The following is an 18,090-nucleotide window of genomic DNA, read 5'->3' as shown; positions in this document are numbered from 1 at the left end:
GTCTTAAAGCATGCATCATTTGTTGTTGAATATTTGATGAGTGACATACACTGATCAAAAAATCATTTCCTTTTATCCATTTGACAAATATCCATAATACATTTAACAAAATAGGGGGTGAGTTCCATACTTCAGAATTCAGTGGATTTTGATGTAATTCTATTTTACTAATAAAAATAAACAATAATAATAGCTAACATTTACTATGTACCACTCATTAAGTGAGTTATGTATGCAATCTTTATAATAATCCTATGAGTTAGATATTGTTATCATCCCTATTTCACCCAAGATTCTAAGGAGCATAGAAGATTAAAACTTGTCTTGGACCATGTGGCTGTTCAGTGTTTTCCGTCACTAGGCTGTGGAGTCTAGCAAGTTGATCATCACACTGTACCGAATATACTATATGCTGGTATACTGACCATACCTGTTTTTATTTTATATTCCAGCAGTGGGCTTTTCAATTTATAATTAACATGATATAAAATAACAAAGCAAGTACCAGATTTGTTGCCTAAAATTTATAGCTGTCTTTTTTTTATATAAAGATTTTTATTTATTTATTTGACAGAGACAGAGACAGCGAGAGAGGGAACACCAGGACCCTGGGATCATGACCTGAGCTGAAGGCAGCCGCTTAACGGCTGAGCCACCCAGGTGCCCCTATAGCTCTTATTATAGTCTTGTTACTACAGAGAATTCTTAACTTTAAAATACCTTTGTGATCCAGCTGAGACAAGTATCTGACTCAAGGGTGGGCTTATCTATAGGTCCAAAGATGAAGGTTAGTGACTAGCACAAGGCTGCACAGCAAGTCAGTGGAAAGGCATAGAAACTTCCTATTCTTCTACTATTAAGGCTTACTTATATGATTTTGTACTGCTCCTAATTATAAAAGAAATTTTTAGATTCAACCCATTGGTGAATCTTCTTCAAAATATTCTTGCAATTCTATTTAGTAAAAAAATTGTTAAATTGTGGCTTTTTATAGCATTAGAAACTAATATTCAGGAGAGATTAAAGGATGAGAACTGCACGAGTGAGTAAACAGACTTGATTATAAGGACACCTAATTATTACAAGGTAGGATATAATTAAGTGCTAAAGTTGTGCGATACAAAGACAATAAAGGCGGCGGAGTTTCTCAGGAAGAAATCAAAGAACCATATTGCTTTTCTGGACTCTGATGGCCAAATTGAAAAGTTGGAAAAAAATAAAACAAAATTAAAACAAAGTAAGTTGACATAAGGTCTTATAATTCTGTCTGGTCTTGTCAGTTTGTCTTTTAAAGACGCACGGTCTTGATTAGACAATTCTACTTCATTCCCTTATAATCAGGTGATCAAGCTACCATCATAAGCAAGAGAGCAACAACAAGGAAAGCAGAGATTGTGATTAACATTTGTGGTATGCCTACTGTGTGCCAGAAACATTCTTTCCTTATTACTCAATTTAAAGTGGTTAATCTCTGTTCCCATTTTACAGATGAGAAGTGTGAGGCTCAGGGAGTCTGAGGAACCTTGTATGAGGTTGTACTTATTAATAAGAGAGTCAAAATTCAAACTCAGGTCTGCTGTGATTTAAATTCCATACTCCCCACTACATTGTGACAAGCCCTCTTACTGTCTGCAAGTTCAGGATGCTAGTACCTAATATTTATTCCATATTTCCAGGAGCCTTTGAGGAGGGCAGAAAGGCTCTTCAGAGTGGTCAGGAAGATAGTCATCCATCTGAAAATATTGCTTTCCCTTGTGAGGAGGGTGTCCAGGAGTGTGTTCTCCGACCGTGGCCTTCCATGGGAACTGGAGATAGGCTCAGCCAGACTGTGAAGATCCAGCTCACCAGGGATCTTACACCCTGCCTTAGCCATGCTGATTGAGGAAGGGCTCCTTTGTCCTACATGTGGGAGCATACGTTTAATACCCAAGATGAGAATGACTTGAGCACAACTTGGTGATTAAAGCTGTTTTCAGTTGTTGTCATTCCTTCTTTATTGACCTCTCTTTTTTGCATTAACACCAATCCCTTTGTGACTTTAAGAAATCCCCCCTTGCCTCCCTCACCCTCCCAGTTCTCCTGGCTAGGGGAGAAGAGAACATAATGAGGAACCAACATCTTAGAGTGGCTTCATTTAATTACATGGACTCTTTGGTGGAGGGCAAGACATTTGTATTTTTCAAAAGAGTTAATCGTTAGGAAGTGAGCTCAAAATCTCTGTCGATGACATGCCGGGTATAGCATTGGAGTGTTGGTAACAACAATGACAGTGGTGACACGTGATGTGTATTAAAGGGGTACTATGTGCCAGGTACTGTACTAAGTGCTTTTGATGGATTTTTGTGTTTAATCATCACAACATTTCTATGAAATAAGGGCTATTATATCCCCATTTTCGATGATGAAAGCTTATGTTACTTGCCCAAAGCAAGTTGTATTGTAGTCAGGGGACATCCTGGTATATAACACTACTCCTGTGTTCTATTGACCATGGTACTAATTAGCAAGTATTTGAATTTAAAAGTTGGCAAAATAATGCTTAAATCGTATGGATGAGCAAACTGTAAATTTGAAGATGAAATAAATCATTTGTAAATGTGAAGAGCCGCTTAAAATTTGTGTATTGCTAGAAAGATGCGCTTAAACTATTCCCCCATTCTAATACTGTGTATTTCGGTGTTTAGATTACAAACAGCATCACAGTTGAAGGATAACAAATGGGAATAGTATTGTGGTAATTTTGTGTCTTAATGATAATGGTGTGCCATTGTCAAAATGACTGAATTAATATGTTTTCTACCATATTTTACATTTCTCCGTTGAAAGATACTCTAAAGGGTAAGGTGTGCAATTTAGCTTATTTAGCTCCCAATTCCCAGTTTCCTACATTTTGAAGATATATGGTATTTATTTGCATTTTTATTCTTTTTTTGTTTTATGTGCTCATTTGAATCTTATCTATTTTCTTTTCTTTTTTTTTTCTTTCTTTTTTTTTTTTTTAACAGTTACATCCAGCTTTTTATTGCCTAAGCAGACTCGGGCTTGCTTCGTCGCTTGGCTTTGCTGTGGAGCACTCCTGTAAAGCCAGCCGAATTGCACACTGAAGATCCACCCTTTTGGTGAGTGGAATCATAGCTACAATTTTGTGTTTTGCTCCGCCTCATGTTGTTTGTATTGTTGACCAAAGTGCTTTGATACAGAGCACAAAATAGGGCTTTTCTAGTTCTGTGCAGGAAAACTGGCTTCTTTTCCTTTTTTTTTTTTCCCTGTGGACACAAGTAATTTGTACTGTCATTTTCTCTCTCTGAAATCTGCTATTGTCTTTCTCTTTCCCAACCCAACTGAATGACTGCAATTCTTTAGTCATGCATCTGCCTCTTCTCTACCTGGATGTGTCCCCCTCGGGGACCCTCTCCTCATCCCCTGGCCTCTACAAATAATTTGGTTATCACACTTCGTATTCGCTATGTATGCATTGAAATAAAAGGTGATGGCTGTGGTCAGCTGGACCACATAGTATTCCACTGTAATGTGTAAGACATTTTAGATGAAGACCCTTAGCCCCCTTGATCTGTTTCATGTTGTTAATCTATGCATGTTATAAGAAAGCAAAAAGGAAAAGGGCAAGCCTTTCTGATGTTCCTAATAAAGTCCTCTCTGTTTTTATTGCCCTCTAACTGGCATCCTCAATATATTTCTACAGCATCTGACACCGTGTATGAGAGGCCTTCCTAAGGCTTTTTCTTGGACCTTCTGCATCCATTTTCCCCAAGTCTTTTGCTTTCAGATTTTGCTTTTATATTTTTACAGGTCACATCTTACCAATATGGTGCACTTTGGGGCAGGGGGTGAGACAATTAAAGGGTCCTACGGGGACAATTAGAAATACATTTTGCAGTTCTAATTTGGAGAGAGATCATCTGACTTATCTAAAACCTCAGTTATAGAATCATTGTAGTAATTTGAGTATATGGACATATTGTGACCAAGGATAAGGTATGGGATGAGGTATGGTAGAGACTTATAGGTGATTAGATGGATAAAAGGAACAGGTATCTGGATTAAATCTTTTTTTTTTCTTCTTTCTACCTTTTTATTTCTGGCAGAAGTTTTTTGTGTGTGTTTTTCCTATGAAAATGAGGCAGTGGCAAAGGGAGTGAGAATGGGCTTAAGGGCAAGGGTGTTGATGTGAATACTTTTATGAAGGAGGTGAGCACGATGCAGTAATCAGCCTGGCTGGACCAAAGTGCTTTGGTCAGTTTAGAAAGTACTTATGAAACAGATCATAGAATGCCTGGATGGGAATCTCATGAGGCTGTGGTGAGAAGTAGATGATGCTGGTACTTGGACACATAGTCAGAGATAAATGAATGTTATCAGCAGTTCTGGCTCCATTTTGCTGGTGAAGAAACTGAAGTCCAAGCAACTTGATGGAAAACTACCTTTCTACTGTGGCTAGTTTTCTACCTGTTTTCTTGCTGTCCCCATATGTTTTCTTGGGTATGTAGTCTGAGCTGAGATAATCTTCTATTAGGGTAGTACTGACTTCTTTTTGGATTATATTGTTCTTGGATTCTGAGAAAGGCACTCAATGCTCAGCACGCTTTAACTTTCTCTGAAGCACAGATGTTCCTCATGTCTTAGAGGTCAGATCCAAACTAGGTTGTGTAAGGAAGGTTTGAGTTTATTATAGCACATCTCTGACTTCAAGGATGCTAGCACACAGATCAGGTGCTATCCTCTCCTAGAAATATCCCGCAGTACCGCTTTCTTTCTTGGAAGCTTGGATCCATCATTGTTTTTGTTTTCAAGGAGATACCACTGAGTGCTTAGGAAATCCATTATAAACGTAGAGTTGTGAATTTTGGAAGAAATGGAGGGGTGTATGGTGAAACAGACCTAAGACTCTTACATAGCCTATGCTAACCCATTTGTCCTCCCCCAGAGCAAATAATAGATCAGAACACTGCAGAGGAAGAGGAGTAGGTTAGGTGGGGCAGTACCTGGAAGAATGGAGCCTGCTTTGAAGAATGATGCCCATGTTTTGGATTCCTAGAGGATTTTCCTGAACTTGTTAGATTCATCTGTCATCCTGTTTTTCTCTTTGCTGCATATCATCCTAATCTTCTCATCTAATTTAATTCTCTGACTCAGTTTCCTGGAAAAGATGGGTCTTTGGTACATAGTAGTCAGGAAATCAGGTAGAGGAAAATGAGGAATATTGTGTCGATGTGCGAAGAGAGGGAAAAGGCTACATGATCTTAGGAACTACTTTATTAATAAAAGCAAATCGTAGAATGTCAGTGATTTGCCTAACATGCTGGCCTGAAAACTCAATGAGAAAACTCAACGTTCTCATCAGGTTTTGCCGTCATTTAGTTAAGATAATTACTATTGCAACCACAAATGTTTTGAATTTTGGCTAAATAACAAGGCAGCCAGGGAGGCAGGGCTTGGCTTGCAGAAAACTGCTGTCAACTTTCAGAAGTTCTTCATGCTAACTGCCTGGCATTGTGTTTATATTCTATGGAGCCTGTTCCCAAGAAATACCTACCCACTTTGAAAAGAACTCTGCAAGACTTCTGCCCTCTGCTGTTCAATTTAAAGTGTCATTTTCAGCCCTAATAGAATAAATGAGAGTGGGTTTACTAGGCAATAGGTTTTATCAACATTAACTGGTGTTTGCCCAAGTTTTTAGTTCCCGACTGTACTATCTCTGGCTCTTTTTCTTTTCACTTAGGCTTATGCCTGAATTTTTAAATGCTACTGTCTTTGCTTATAAGAGGTAATAAATATATTTATTGTAATTTATGTAATTAATTTACTAGATCATAGCTTATCATATATTCTTCATAATAAAACCTAGGCTTTCTCTAGAATCCTCCCATATTTTCGCTTGTTCACGATATTTCAGTCAGTGAATCAGTACCTTAACAATTTCTATGCAGCTTCCTTTGCTTAACTGGAAGGAGTGTAGAAAGTGGTTTTACTCTGTGTTGAATTCATAGAAAACACTAAATTTAAATGTAGCTTCTCATAGTTCTAGGATGGTCATATTTGCTTTCAATCAGAGTAGGATGAAATGTAAGATGCGATTCTGCCGTCCCTAAAATATGGTTGTTGTTGTTGTTTTTTTTTTTTTTTTGGTCTATTTTTTTCAGTATTTAAGAAATGAAGATAAAAGAGAAATAAACTTAAAAACAATTGAAAAAACCCTATACTTTGAAAGATTGCCATTGATATGGGCTAAGTAGAACAAACATTTTTCAATTTCTGACAGTATTAAATTGAAACCATACTTTAGGTAGAAGTTTTGGGAAAATCAACAGATCTACATGAAGGCTGGGTTTTCAGCAACACATCCTGCAGTGGGTGATGTGTGGATTTAATTCCCTATCAGTGGAATACAATTTGACATTTTTCACTTTCCTTTCTATTTAAAGAGTTTGTAATAATCAGTATATACTGAATATGTAAGTGACATATTCTCTTAAAAATAAGATTAGCATTTTTTCCCCTAGTTTAAAATTCACTACTATGTAAGAACTGGAACTATTAGCACCATGTTGAAAGTATTACACTGAGCTCTTTTTTTTTTCCTTTTCCTTTTTACCAGCACAGAAACACCCTTTTAATACTCAACATCTAACCTTTAAGATGAGAGCATTTTGAGATTATTTTTTTTCTACACTACATGCCTGAATTGCCTCTTAACGTCGTGAGATTTACAACAGGTTTTCTTTAAATATTCCAAATTCTCTTATATAAAGTCATACAACATTATATATTTCACAAAATATTTCCTTGGAAATTTAAAGACTAAAATAGAACTTATGTAACCAGAGCTAATATATGAGGTATGTGGTGTTTTACTATAACAATTATGAAGGGAGTAAAAGTAGAAAGGAACAATTACTAAATACCTGCGATGTGCTACATTTAAACATGTTTTCTCTGTAGTGTAAATCATTTTATTTAATCAAATAACAAAGTCCTCTTTATTCCTGAAAACTGAGGTTCCAAGAGTTTAAAAATCTTGTTCAAGTTTGCACAGCTAAGAGGAAGAATCATATTTTTTAAGCCCAGTCTATTATTCCAGATGCTGATCCACTAATTGAAATATTTTGAACAAACAGAAACATGGAGGATTCTAGAGAAAGCCTAGGTTTTATTATGAAGAATATGATATGATAAGCTATGATCTAGTAAATTAATTACATCAATTTTTAAATTATGGATTTTTTGTAAACTGTTGTCCCTTAAGCTGAAGTGTGAATAGTGTGCTTATCAATGTTTGCCAACTATCATTGGATGTAGATTTTGGTTTTGAAATCCCTGAGTACGTAAATCAATGAGATATTTGTAACACAGAATAAGGAAAGTAATTATAAAATGCTATTTAAATTTTTGAGAAGCTCATTTAGAAAATTGAGTGGGAATACCTTTGAATGGCTTAGTTTACTATTACAAAAGAGTTACAAAAGAAGAAAAGTAGTCTGCAGAGGTTTGTTGTATCATTAGAACTATGTAAACCAGGATGAACAGGCAGAATAGAGTTTGGGTAAAATCAAACATTTTAATGGGGTACCGAGAAAATATGGAGATTTTGTAGATTCAGTTCCAAACCATTACAGTAAAGTAAATACCACAATACAGCAAGTCAAAAGAATTTATTGGGTTCCCAGTACATGTTAATGTTATGTTTCCACTATACTGTAGTCTGTGAAATGTGCAATAACGTCACATCTAAAAAAAAAACAATGTATATACCTTAATTTAAAAATACTTTAGTCCTAAAAAATGCTAACCACCATCAGCTTTCAGTGAGTCATAATCTTTTTGCTTGTGGAAGGTCTTGCCTTGATGCTGTTATGTGCTGGCTGACCAGGGTGGTGGCTGGCAAGGTTGAGTGGCTGTGGCAATTTCTTAAAATAAGACAATGACATTTGCCACACTGACTGACACTTCCTTTCCCGAACAATTTCTGTGTAGCCTGTGATGCTATTTGATAGCATGTTACCGACAGTAGAACTTCTTTGAAAATTAGAATCAGTTCTCTCAAACCTGAGCCACTGCTTGATCAACTAAGTTTATGTAATATTCCAAATGCTTTATTGTCATTTCAACAACCTTCACAGCATCTTCACCAGAAGTAGATTCCATCTCAAGAGACCAGTTTCTTTGCTCCTCCACAGGAAGCAACTCCCCATCCATTAAAGTTTTATCATGAGACCGCAATAATTCAAATATAATAATAATGAAAAAGTTTGAAATACTGCAAGAATTACCACAGTTTGACGGAGACACGAAATGAGCAAATTTTATTAGAAAAATGGCATCAGTAGACTTGCTAAATGCGGGGTTGCCACAAACCTTCAATTCATAGAAATGCGGTATCTGTGAAGCACAATAAAATGAGGTGTGCCTGTATAAGGAAAATAAGCCACTATATTTTGATGACTCCAATTTGACTGGAAAACCAAAAGAAAAAAAATATATTGTTAAAAGGTCAATTTAATATAAATATCATCATACATAATATAAATTATAAATAAGTCAAAATATTACAGTTAAGGTATTTGAATGGATATTTGTGTGTGTGGGTTTGTGTAGGTCTGTGTGTGTGTGTTGTATACCTGCATGCCATATCTAGGTCAATAGAAAATGGGTTACAAATGTAGGCATCTTGATAAAGAATGTAAGAACATAGAGCCACAATCACACAAGGAATAAACTATCAAGAGCATAGGGAAATAAATATAACAGTTGATTCTCCTTACTTGTGGTAGTCCTGTTCTAACAAGTTGCTGGAACACTGAATTAGCAAATACTGAACCATTGCCCCAAGGGGAAATACAGGATTAGATAAGTGCAAGGCTCAAGTCCTAACATTTTCATCAACCAATCAACAGATCAATATGTAACCTTGTTTTATGTGTGTTTCTGTTTAAGAACATCTTATTCAATATATGTTGTTGATTCATTAACATTGAACTCATGGCAGACAGCACTGTAACTCCTGCCTGACCCAAGCTTATCCAGCACATGTACTTTCTCCATAAGGCACGTCACAGCCTTCTTGCGCTGGGGATCACTAGACAGCACTTAAGTACTGTGCTTGGGAGTCATTTGAAACAGCAAAATCAGCACAAAAAAGCACAAAAATGTATAAAATGTGGCATCATATACACAATGAAAAGGACTTGTTTATAATATGAGCACTGAAATAGGAAGGCAGAGCGTCTCATTATTACATCTCAACTGGGAGCGTGTATTAGGCAACTCAAATTTTTCACTGCTCTGCATGACTGTAAAAGTGCCAGGAGTCTTGATTATGGGGTTACAACTAAAGGAAGCCAAAAGTGGATAAACCGATGGCCAGTAGTTAATATTTCAATATTTTATTTTATTTGGAAATAATCTAGATATTCAGTGAATATCCAGTATTTAACTTAATTCCGTATACTTTAAAGTTTTCAGCTACCAAAAAGATTTTGGAAGCTATTTTTAAGTAGACATACCATAGCATAAACATTATTGGAAAGTATATTTATAAACTTTTAGGTTACTTACATATTTTATTTGTTAAGAATTATGGTTAGATTATTTAAGAAAATTTCATGAGATATTAAATGTCTAACCATCATCTTGTTATCCGTTATCTTTCTTGCTGACAAATTCTGTAACAGAGACAACGTGAGATTGACTTTTAATAATCTCGTAGAGTAAACGTATTACATTTAATGCTGATAACTCTAAATACATGCCTGTTTTAATTACACCAACAAACTTAAATTAGCTTTTATTTACCAAACATTGTCCTCGATCACATGAACTTGAAAATCATTTGGGTTAGTTTCTACATTTATGAGAATACACGTTATTTATATAAATGCTTGTTTGTCCTTACAAATCAATTTTGGTAATACCATCTGGAGGTGGAAAAATATCACATATCTATAACATATATACATAGACATATGTAATATGCAGACACGTACAGGGATCTTAGAGCTTTGATTTTAAAATTTTAGCAATGAGACAAGTGTGATAATGGGAATCTCACTAGTTTATAAACGAACAGTTGAATCCAAATTGTGTTCTGGCAGATAGAACAAGTTACCTGCTCAGATGGCTAAACGTTTTACTAATATTTGTGGAAAGATTTTTTAAAATGTTTTATTCACCTAATTTCCATATCTTTCTCCCCTCCTTTCTCCTCTCCTCCCCTCCCCTTCTCTTTCTTTTCCTAAGAATTTCCTCCTTGAAGTTTACATATTAAGAAATAGCTCTGGGTTCCTAGGGAAGAGCATGTAGAATACTTATATCTGAAAGGCACAACAGGGAAAGTATGTAAATTTCTCCAAGAAAGACTGTTTCTTAAATCCAGATCTTTCACAATATGTGAAAGCCTTTTGAGATGAATAGGGGAGGTTTGGGGATTGGCAAATAGGATAGGTGGTTTTTGAATTGTTTCTAGAACCATATTTCTGTTCTTACAAAGACACAATTTGTAAGACAAATGCATTTTTTTATGCCCTCAAAGAATTGGGTTTCAACCTGAATGATACCAGAAGCTGACCCAGTCATCTAACTATGTTATCCTTAATTTGCTTCTTCATATCAGGGAGAAGGTCTTCAACTAAGATTGAAATCAGAAGATTCCTATGTTCTAGATTTAGAGCTATGTTTCTTTAGAATGGTTTGATAAATCCTTCCACAATGGCTTCAGAATGTTTTTCTTTTCCTCTGTGTACAGATTTTCATTTTAGCTTTGGGGAGAAGGTCTAAAAAAAAGTTCCTATCAGGCACTGATATCAGTTTCCAGTTTGGCCAACTGCTGATTATAGAGCTACTCAAAAAAATCCTTTCAAATGTCTTGTTAGGTGTTAGCCAGGACCAACAGTAAATATTCCTGACAGTATTGAACAACCCAAAGGACACAAGAAGGGTCCCCAAAGAAGGAACAAAAGGTACTACCCTCCCAATGAAGCAGGGGGGGGAGGTTCTTATCTCACAGAGTCCAAGAATGAATCTCGCAAACAAAGGAGAGTGAACAAAGCTGTGGAGTTTTATTAAGCAAGGACACAGAAAAACCTCAGGGGTGAAAGGGGTCCCAACTGGGTTGCCAGTGAGGGTTTTTCATCTCTGGCCTTTTATTAGGACTTTAGCAGGAAGCTTGCCAGTGTTAGGTCAGTGGCCTGGAACTTCACATGACACATATATTGTGTGCGAGTTTTTGTTTCTGTGACATCTATGATCTATAGATATGTTTTGTTAGTTCTGGTTAATCTCTATAGTGAACTTTTCCTTTGAGGCCTGGTTAGTTTCTGCGGTTATTTTTATTTTCTGTGTTACAATGTAATTATTAGAAACACAATTTAAGGGCGCCTGGGTTGCTCAGTCAGTTAAGCGTCTGCCTTTGGCTCAGGTCATGATCCCAGGGTCCTGGGATCCAGTCCCACACCAGGCTCCTTGCTCAGTGGGGAGTCTGCTTCTCGCTCTACCCCTTTCCCCTGCTCATGATCTCATTCTCTCGCTCTCTCATACTCTCTCTCAGATAAGTAAAATCTTTTTTAAAAAGTTAAAAAAAACTTAAAAAAAAAAAAAAAAGAAAAACATTTTAACCTTATAATTGGGATAGGGTGGTCTAAATTTTCCTGGTCTTTGTTCTGTCTGAGGACCTGCGTACCTGAAATACCCTCAGAGTCTAGTCGGGGCCCCTGTTCTTTCCTTACCTAAAGTCCCATCCTTTCCTTATTCACCAAGATCCAGAGCCTGTCCCAAAGATAACCATAAGAAATACTTAAACAGATCCCCTGAGAACTGGCAACACTTGATAGGACCCCAGATGAAATTGCAGCCCTACAACTCATATTTCTATCTAGCTGTATTTTGGGGACTCCCCTCCCTCAACCTTCATGGCTGCCAAACCAAGTTCCTAGGACACAAAATTAGACAAACAAGGCAGTACCTGTTCCTGGGTAAGAAAGGATCCATAATCATTATCTTTTCCTGCCAATCTGAATTTGGAAAGGACAGGGCATGAAATTTTACCTCTCCACCAGGTGCCACAGGTGGAAATCTGGGAGAGCTGAGTTTGTTATTTATTCTTGCCCTTTGTAGGCTTCTGCCAGTTTTCTTAGAATGTCGTCTGCAGGTTCCAGAGAGAATGGGGTATGCCCGTGAGTCCTTGTCCTGGTCACCAGTAACTATAGAGGAGGAAAAAATAATTTTCCCTCTACCATTTATAGTGAGTACTTTACTGAGACCCCTTTCTCTAGGGCACTTCTTAAGTGGATAAGCTTATCTAAGATGGTTAAAAGTTCTCCACTGTGGCCACAGTAATTCAAGATTACCTTTGGTAAGATTACCTCCTGGTTTAGCCTTAAAACAAAATTTTATTCACCTGTGCCCTCATGCTCGCCCCAGACCAGCTTAACTCAGACCCAGGCCAACTGCAAGCTCAGTCCGGCTTTTAAGTCAGACCCGGTCAGACCTGAGATCCCTGGGGTTGTTAAGTCGGACCTGCTCAGCTCTGTCTGATTTTCGGAACACATGGCACGAGTAGGAGTAGGGGGAAGAAATACACGAATGAAGTCTGAAAGCTCACAGTGCAGAAGCCACAGACCTAAGATCTCAGAGGGACGTCCTTACCACCTCATGCTGCCAGAAGCTGCGAGCAAACAGCGAGTTCAAGGGCCGAACAGGTAGCTATGCCAGGTTGCTCATTGCTCCTGGGGACTGTCGGGGGTCTCCTTTGGTTTGGTGTGCTGACATTAGAACTGTTGAAAGATAAATTGAGGCATATTAAAAATTTTAAGAGTTTGTTTGAGTAAAAATCAGCTTGAATTGGGCAGCGCCACAGTGGAAGTGGTTAGGAGGACTCTACCAGCAGACACTCAGGGAGAGACTTTCAGAGAGAAAAGGCAGAAGCAAAGGAAGGAAATTATTGATTGGTGACAGCATAAAACCTAATTGGCTGTTGGTGGCTGGCTGTCCTTAGCATTTTGATTTTGTAACTTTGAAGCATTTATAGGCTTAGATTTTGGTTTGCTTATGTCAGTTGCATGAGCGTTAGAGCCACATCAGTCTTACGTCCTCCTTATGTAGCCAATTTAGCACTGATTATCTTCCATAAATGCAGTGTTTTTTGATTTGGAAGTCATTTTTGTAAGCTGAGCAGAAGATAGACTGTCTAGAGTACTGATATTGTCTGTTGATTAAGCAGCATGTTTTTTAAAGTACGTAAAGTGTATGATACCAGCATTTGTCTTCGAGGCAAATCATAAAAGATTTTGAAAACTCGTTGTCCTTGGTAGTGGCAAGTGTGTGGTGTTGGGAGGGGATAACCAATCACTGGGAGTGGATAGTGCTGAGGATCTTAAGAGGCTTATAAGTTTTGATCCTCTTCTTACATATTATACTTTTATGCTAAGAATTATCATTGGACAGAAAGTTACATTTGGAAGGATGTTACTTAATGAATCATTTAAAATAAGGGCTATTTAAAAACACTTGTCTACCAATAACAGTTTAATGACCTCAGAATGTTGAAATACTATGCAGCCCTGCCTCTTTTTAAAGAACATGTAAGAATACTGAAATATTGTATTTTTGAAAGAATATATAGCCTGATCCTAGTATACTTATTTTTTAAATGTGCAAAAGAACATTAAGAAAAAGGTGAGAGGGACACATGAGGAAGTGTTAATAGTGATTTCTAGGGAAAGAGCAGATCATTTGTATTTTTCTAACTTCCTACCATAATCTTAATGTTACTTTTATAATTGGAAGGTAAATAAAAAAACAACCAAGGAGATATTAGAATGTGAAACTCCATCTTCAGATGGAAATGCTTGTCTTGGATGTTAAGCCATCTCATTCTTACCAAAAACGTGAATATCTTATTTACGAGGATTTAGTATCATCCCTCAGAAGATGGTACTGTATCAAGTATTACAGACAGCCAACATGAAGGGGAAAAAGTATCCTCAGAAAACAAAAGACACCATATTTTTTCCCCTACTACCTAGATCACCTTTTTAGGTTCTGTTGATGAAACATTTCTCATTACATGTAATTATTAATTTAAAAAATTGGTTTTGGCATATCTTTTAAGCAAGTACAGTGTAAAATAAAATGTGGTAAAAAGAAGTTTGTGAGTCTTGTTTTCTAAAAGCTTCAATTACTTTGGAAGAACAAGTTGGTTCTTTAAAAAAATGAAATAAGTGATATGAAATTCAGAGGAAAGAGTTATCATTGTAGTTATCATTGTGGGCAGAAGGCATAAGGGAAAGCATCAGAGAATGGATGGCATAGAATAAGCCGTGAATAATGGCTGGGGATTTGATAAGCACACTGCAGAATTATAACAAGGACTGCTTATTGAGGGCCTGTTACATACCAACTACCCTGCTAGACTTTCACTGTAGCCACTTCAAAACCTTTACCACAGTGTGTTATCCAGGAGCTGATATCATCTCATTTTACAGATGAAGAAAAGTAAGACTCAGAGGTACTGAACAACCTTCCCAAGGTTAAATAGCTAGTGAGTAACAGCAGAAGGATTCAAATACCACTCTCTCCCTGCCCCTCCTCCTTCTCTTCCCCCTTGTCTTTCTCCTCCTCATGTCAGGCATATGTAGTCAGTTGTCACCTCTCAGAATGTTGCTTTCTTCTGCAAAAATGGTGTTAAAGTCGCTTGCCCAGGGATGCGAAGTATCTGGTGGTGCTGGGAGCAAGGTGTGTTTGACTTAGAGCTGAGGTTTGATCAGTGACGGCTTTTAGATGTGACAGCTCTATGAGCTTGAGCAAGTTACTGAACTTTTTTGGGCTACAGGATCCCATGTGCAAGAGTGCTTTCTTCATGGGCTATTGGAAGAGTCAATTCGTTATTATGTGTAAAAGTGCTTAAACGGGGATATAGTAAGTACTTGATTACTACTTTTATGTGATTATTACTAGCAGCAGCAACAGTAACAACATCATCGTCGTTATTAATGTTATTACTGTAGCTCTTTTACCAAAAAAAGGAAATGAATATTGCCAGTGGTACAGGAGGACACTTTAGTAGCTAGAAGAGTGAAACAAAACAGGGAGAGGTCGCTCCCATTTCACCTTTCTCTGATACATCCATTACTTCAAGAAGAGCACCTCGGTTTATGTCTACGCTGACCTTAACTACTCTCTCACACTTGCTACTTTCTCTGTTCTAGGAAAAGGATAGCAGACTTGGACTCAACTCTCATTAGCCCATGGTATCTAGTTTGAAATTAGGAACATTTTAAACATTAAATTTGTTTATACAGCTACCTTCTAATCATAGCCAATATTTTTTTTAATATTTAAAGTTTTTATAATTGACTTTTAATATACTGTGCTTAAGAAACAATTCATTAAGATAAATAAAAATACTAAGAAATAATGACAACGGTGTGAGATGGTGGCCATTGGGAAGGTAATGATGGAAACGGTGTTGGAAAATACTACACTATAGGAAGCTGGCAAACAAATGGCATGACCAAACTCCAGGGGGGAGCCACCATCATCAGAATGGAGGGTTTACATAGAGAACGAATGGGATAGAAGGTTGGTAAAGCTCTCGTTTTTCTCATTTCACTATGGTGTGCTGAAAACATGGGCCCCTGAGGCAGCACTGTTCTGTAGGCTATCATTGGGAAATCTTGTCTCTAAACCACAGCACTCAGGTGAGTGCTATAAGTGGCCACTTCTCTTTGTGATTTAAATTCAAGAAATCTTTTAGGAATAGCCAATTTTATTCAGGCTTTCCACATTAGGAATTTAAGCTCCTGGAGGGCAGCAGCTGTGTCTGAGTTCCTTAAATGCTCAGTGCTTAACCAACTGCTGGGGACACAATAGGTGCCCAATGAGTATTTTTCTGAGTGAATCAGTAAATTCTATCCACCGAGGGACTTTTACCGAGTTCATTTACATTTCTGTGACTGTATCTAAGGACTTTGATGGGATTGACATAGAGAGAAAAAGTGAATTAATTCAAAATTTAATAGCTATTTGACCTTCAGTGAGGTCAGCAGTGTCACTATAGAAGTGTTTTGGACACCCACCACTGTCAGATGAAACATCAGTAGCACAAATTGAGATATTAAATCGATTCAAGAGGCCCAAAGCACACATAGTTGTCACTCCTGGCATGACGTTTAAGGGGCTTTAGGAGAGGAAATGTTACTGACCACTGAGTTTCCTTAAAGTACCAAATCAGTTTTAATCATCAGTAGTCTTCATGGATTGACAGCAGTGGGGTGGAAAAGCATGTCAATAGGGTAATGGAGAGTGAAGAAATTATGCTCCTGCATAGAGACATTGCTATTTTAACCAACTCCAAGTGGGATGATTCATGAAACAATTTTGTACTATACTGTGTGTGTGCGTGCATGTGTATGTATTCCAAGTTAAGGTTGTCAAGGGAAATTCTTTCAGAAAAGTTACCTCGGGGCTCTCACCTATCCCTCTAGAGCTTCCTCTTTAATAAATCACATACTAAGGATCATCAGTTTAGAAAAGGACATGTGAAATTAGCCATTTATAGGATAATTCTGCTTTTGGTGTGCTTCCTAATTCAGGTGTCAGAAATGGTAGTGACTTTTGGTAGGGAGTGAGGAAGTTTATAGATACTTTATAATAAAAGATGCCACGTTACACTTTGCCAAATTCTTTGTACAGTGATAAGTTCCAAATTCCACTATTACTTTGTCAAACAAAACCCCTCTGCCTATACTGAATAATGTTTTGAAGGTGTATCTCTTTGACAGCCAGGATTTTGCCTTTCACTGTGCATGTACTCTGAATTCTGGGATTGCTTCAGAGAGCCATTTTAACTCTTTATATATACAAAACAGATTGAGAGTGTTCCCAAAATGTAGATAGATTTTAGACCAAATGTGTAAATTCAGTGACAACAACAATAGTAATAATAAATTCTGGAACTTAGTAATAGCTAACAGAGACCACATGGTATCATGGGCCAGTTCTGATAAGAACTAAATATACATCTCTTTTGATTCACACAACATTCAGTAGGACATTCTAGACTCAAAACTTCTGTACTCCCTAAAGCTTCTCTTGATCAATGAGACTTATCTAAATTTCTTCTCAGCTTCTGACTCCTGACTAAGCTGGACCCAGCATTGAAATAACACTTGTTTCACAGTTTAATTCAAGGTAGCATTATATTTAATACAAATCAGAAAGACCCAAATTTGTGTCACTATCAGAACCCAGACTAATATTATATATTGTATATGGCAACTTTCTGAATAAGTGATAAGGAATGTCTCGATTAGACATTCTGGGGGGGAAGTATTGCACATACATTTTGATTGTATGAAGCTCTTAGTCACAACGTCACCTAAAACTTCTGTAACATGAGGGTACTAGTAAATAATTTGCCTGACTCAAATATGATAGAATTGTTTATTATAAAATTTATCAATTCCAGATCATGAACTCCAAATCACTCTTTTGTATCCTTGAAGGAGACCTTAAGTGATAAAGAAATTTCCCTGACCTTGGAGTGACTCCCAGAGACAGTTTAAAGGCAAGACACAGAAGCATTCAAGAAAACTCAACATAAATTTGAATGTACTCCAAAGAGGGGGTCATTGTTGTCACCATGGTGATTTTATTCTTTCCTGGACTGAGCGCAGAATGAAAGGGGAGGAGTTTTCAAAGGAAAGATGCTGACATAGGTGAATCGAAAATCTGGATACAATATCGAGCTGTTAGTAGAAATTTGGTTCTTGAAGTTTTGAGCCCGTGTTTGGGATCAGATACTCAATTAAGATAATTGACTGTTAGGTAGCCTGAGAAAGCACCATTCTATTGTTAACTTTCTAATTATTCACAAATATTTTATCTTATTATCAATACTCTGCTGAAAAGCATCCTCACGCTGGTCTTTTCTCAACAAGCATTTGGAATGTTTATTATTCCTATGCAATGTGCCAAGTGTGTTACATCCATTATTTCACTTAACACTTAAAAAATCTATGGGGTAGAGACTGATTATTCCCATGTTAAAAATGCAGAATTAAGGCAAAAGAAACATAG

General features: G+C 37.1%; 1 protein-coding gene across 1 annotated transcript in view; it reads left to right on the top strand.

Moving 5' to 3' along the window:
• TENM2 (teneurin transmembrane protein 2) overlaps positions 1-18,090 on the top strand; it is a 1,230,113-nt gene that overhangs the window by 90,457 nt on the left and 1,121,566 nt on the right. The window contains exon 2 of the mRNA XM_034655661.1: positions 3,006-3,119. The gene's annotated coding sequence lies outside the window, so the exon portion shown is untranslated. The remainder of the gene's footprint in view (positions 1-3,005; positions 3,120-18,090) is intronic.

Source organism: Ailuropoda melanoleuca, chromosome 3 (assembly GCF_002007445.2).
Source record: "Ailuropoda melanoleuca isolate Jingjing chromosome 3, ASM200744v2, whole genome shotgun sequence".
Classification (NCBI taxonomy): domain Eukaryota; kingdom Metazoa; phylum Chordata; class Mammalia; order Carnivora; family Ursidae; genus Ailuropoda; species Ailuropoda melanoleuca.
Note: the sequence above shows the minus strand (reverse complement) of the source record. Positions and strands in the feature narration are given on the sequence as shown.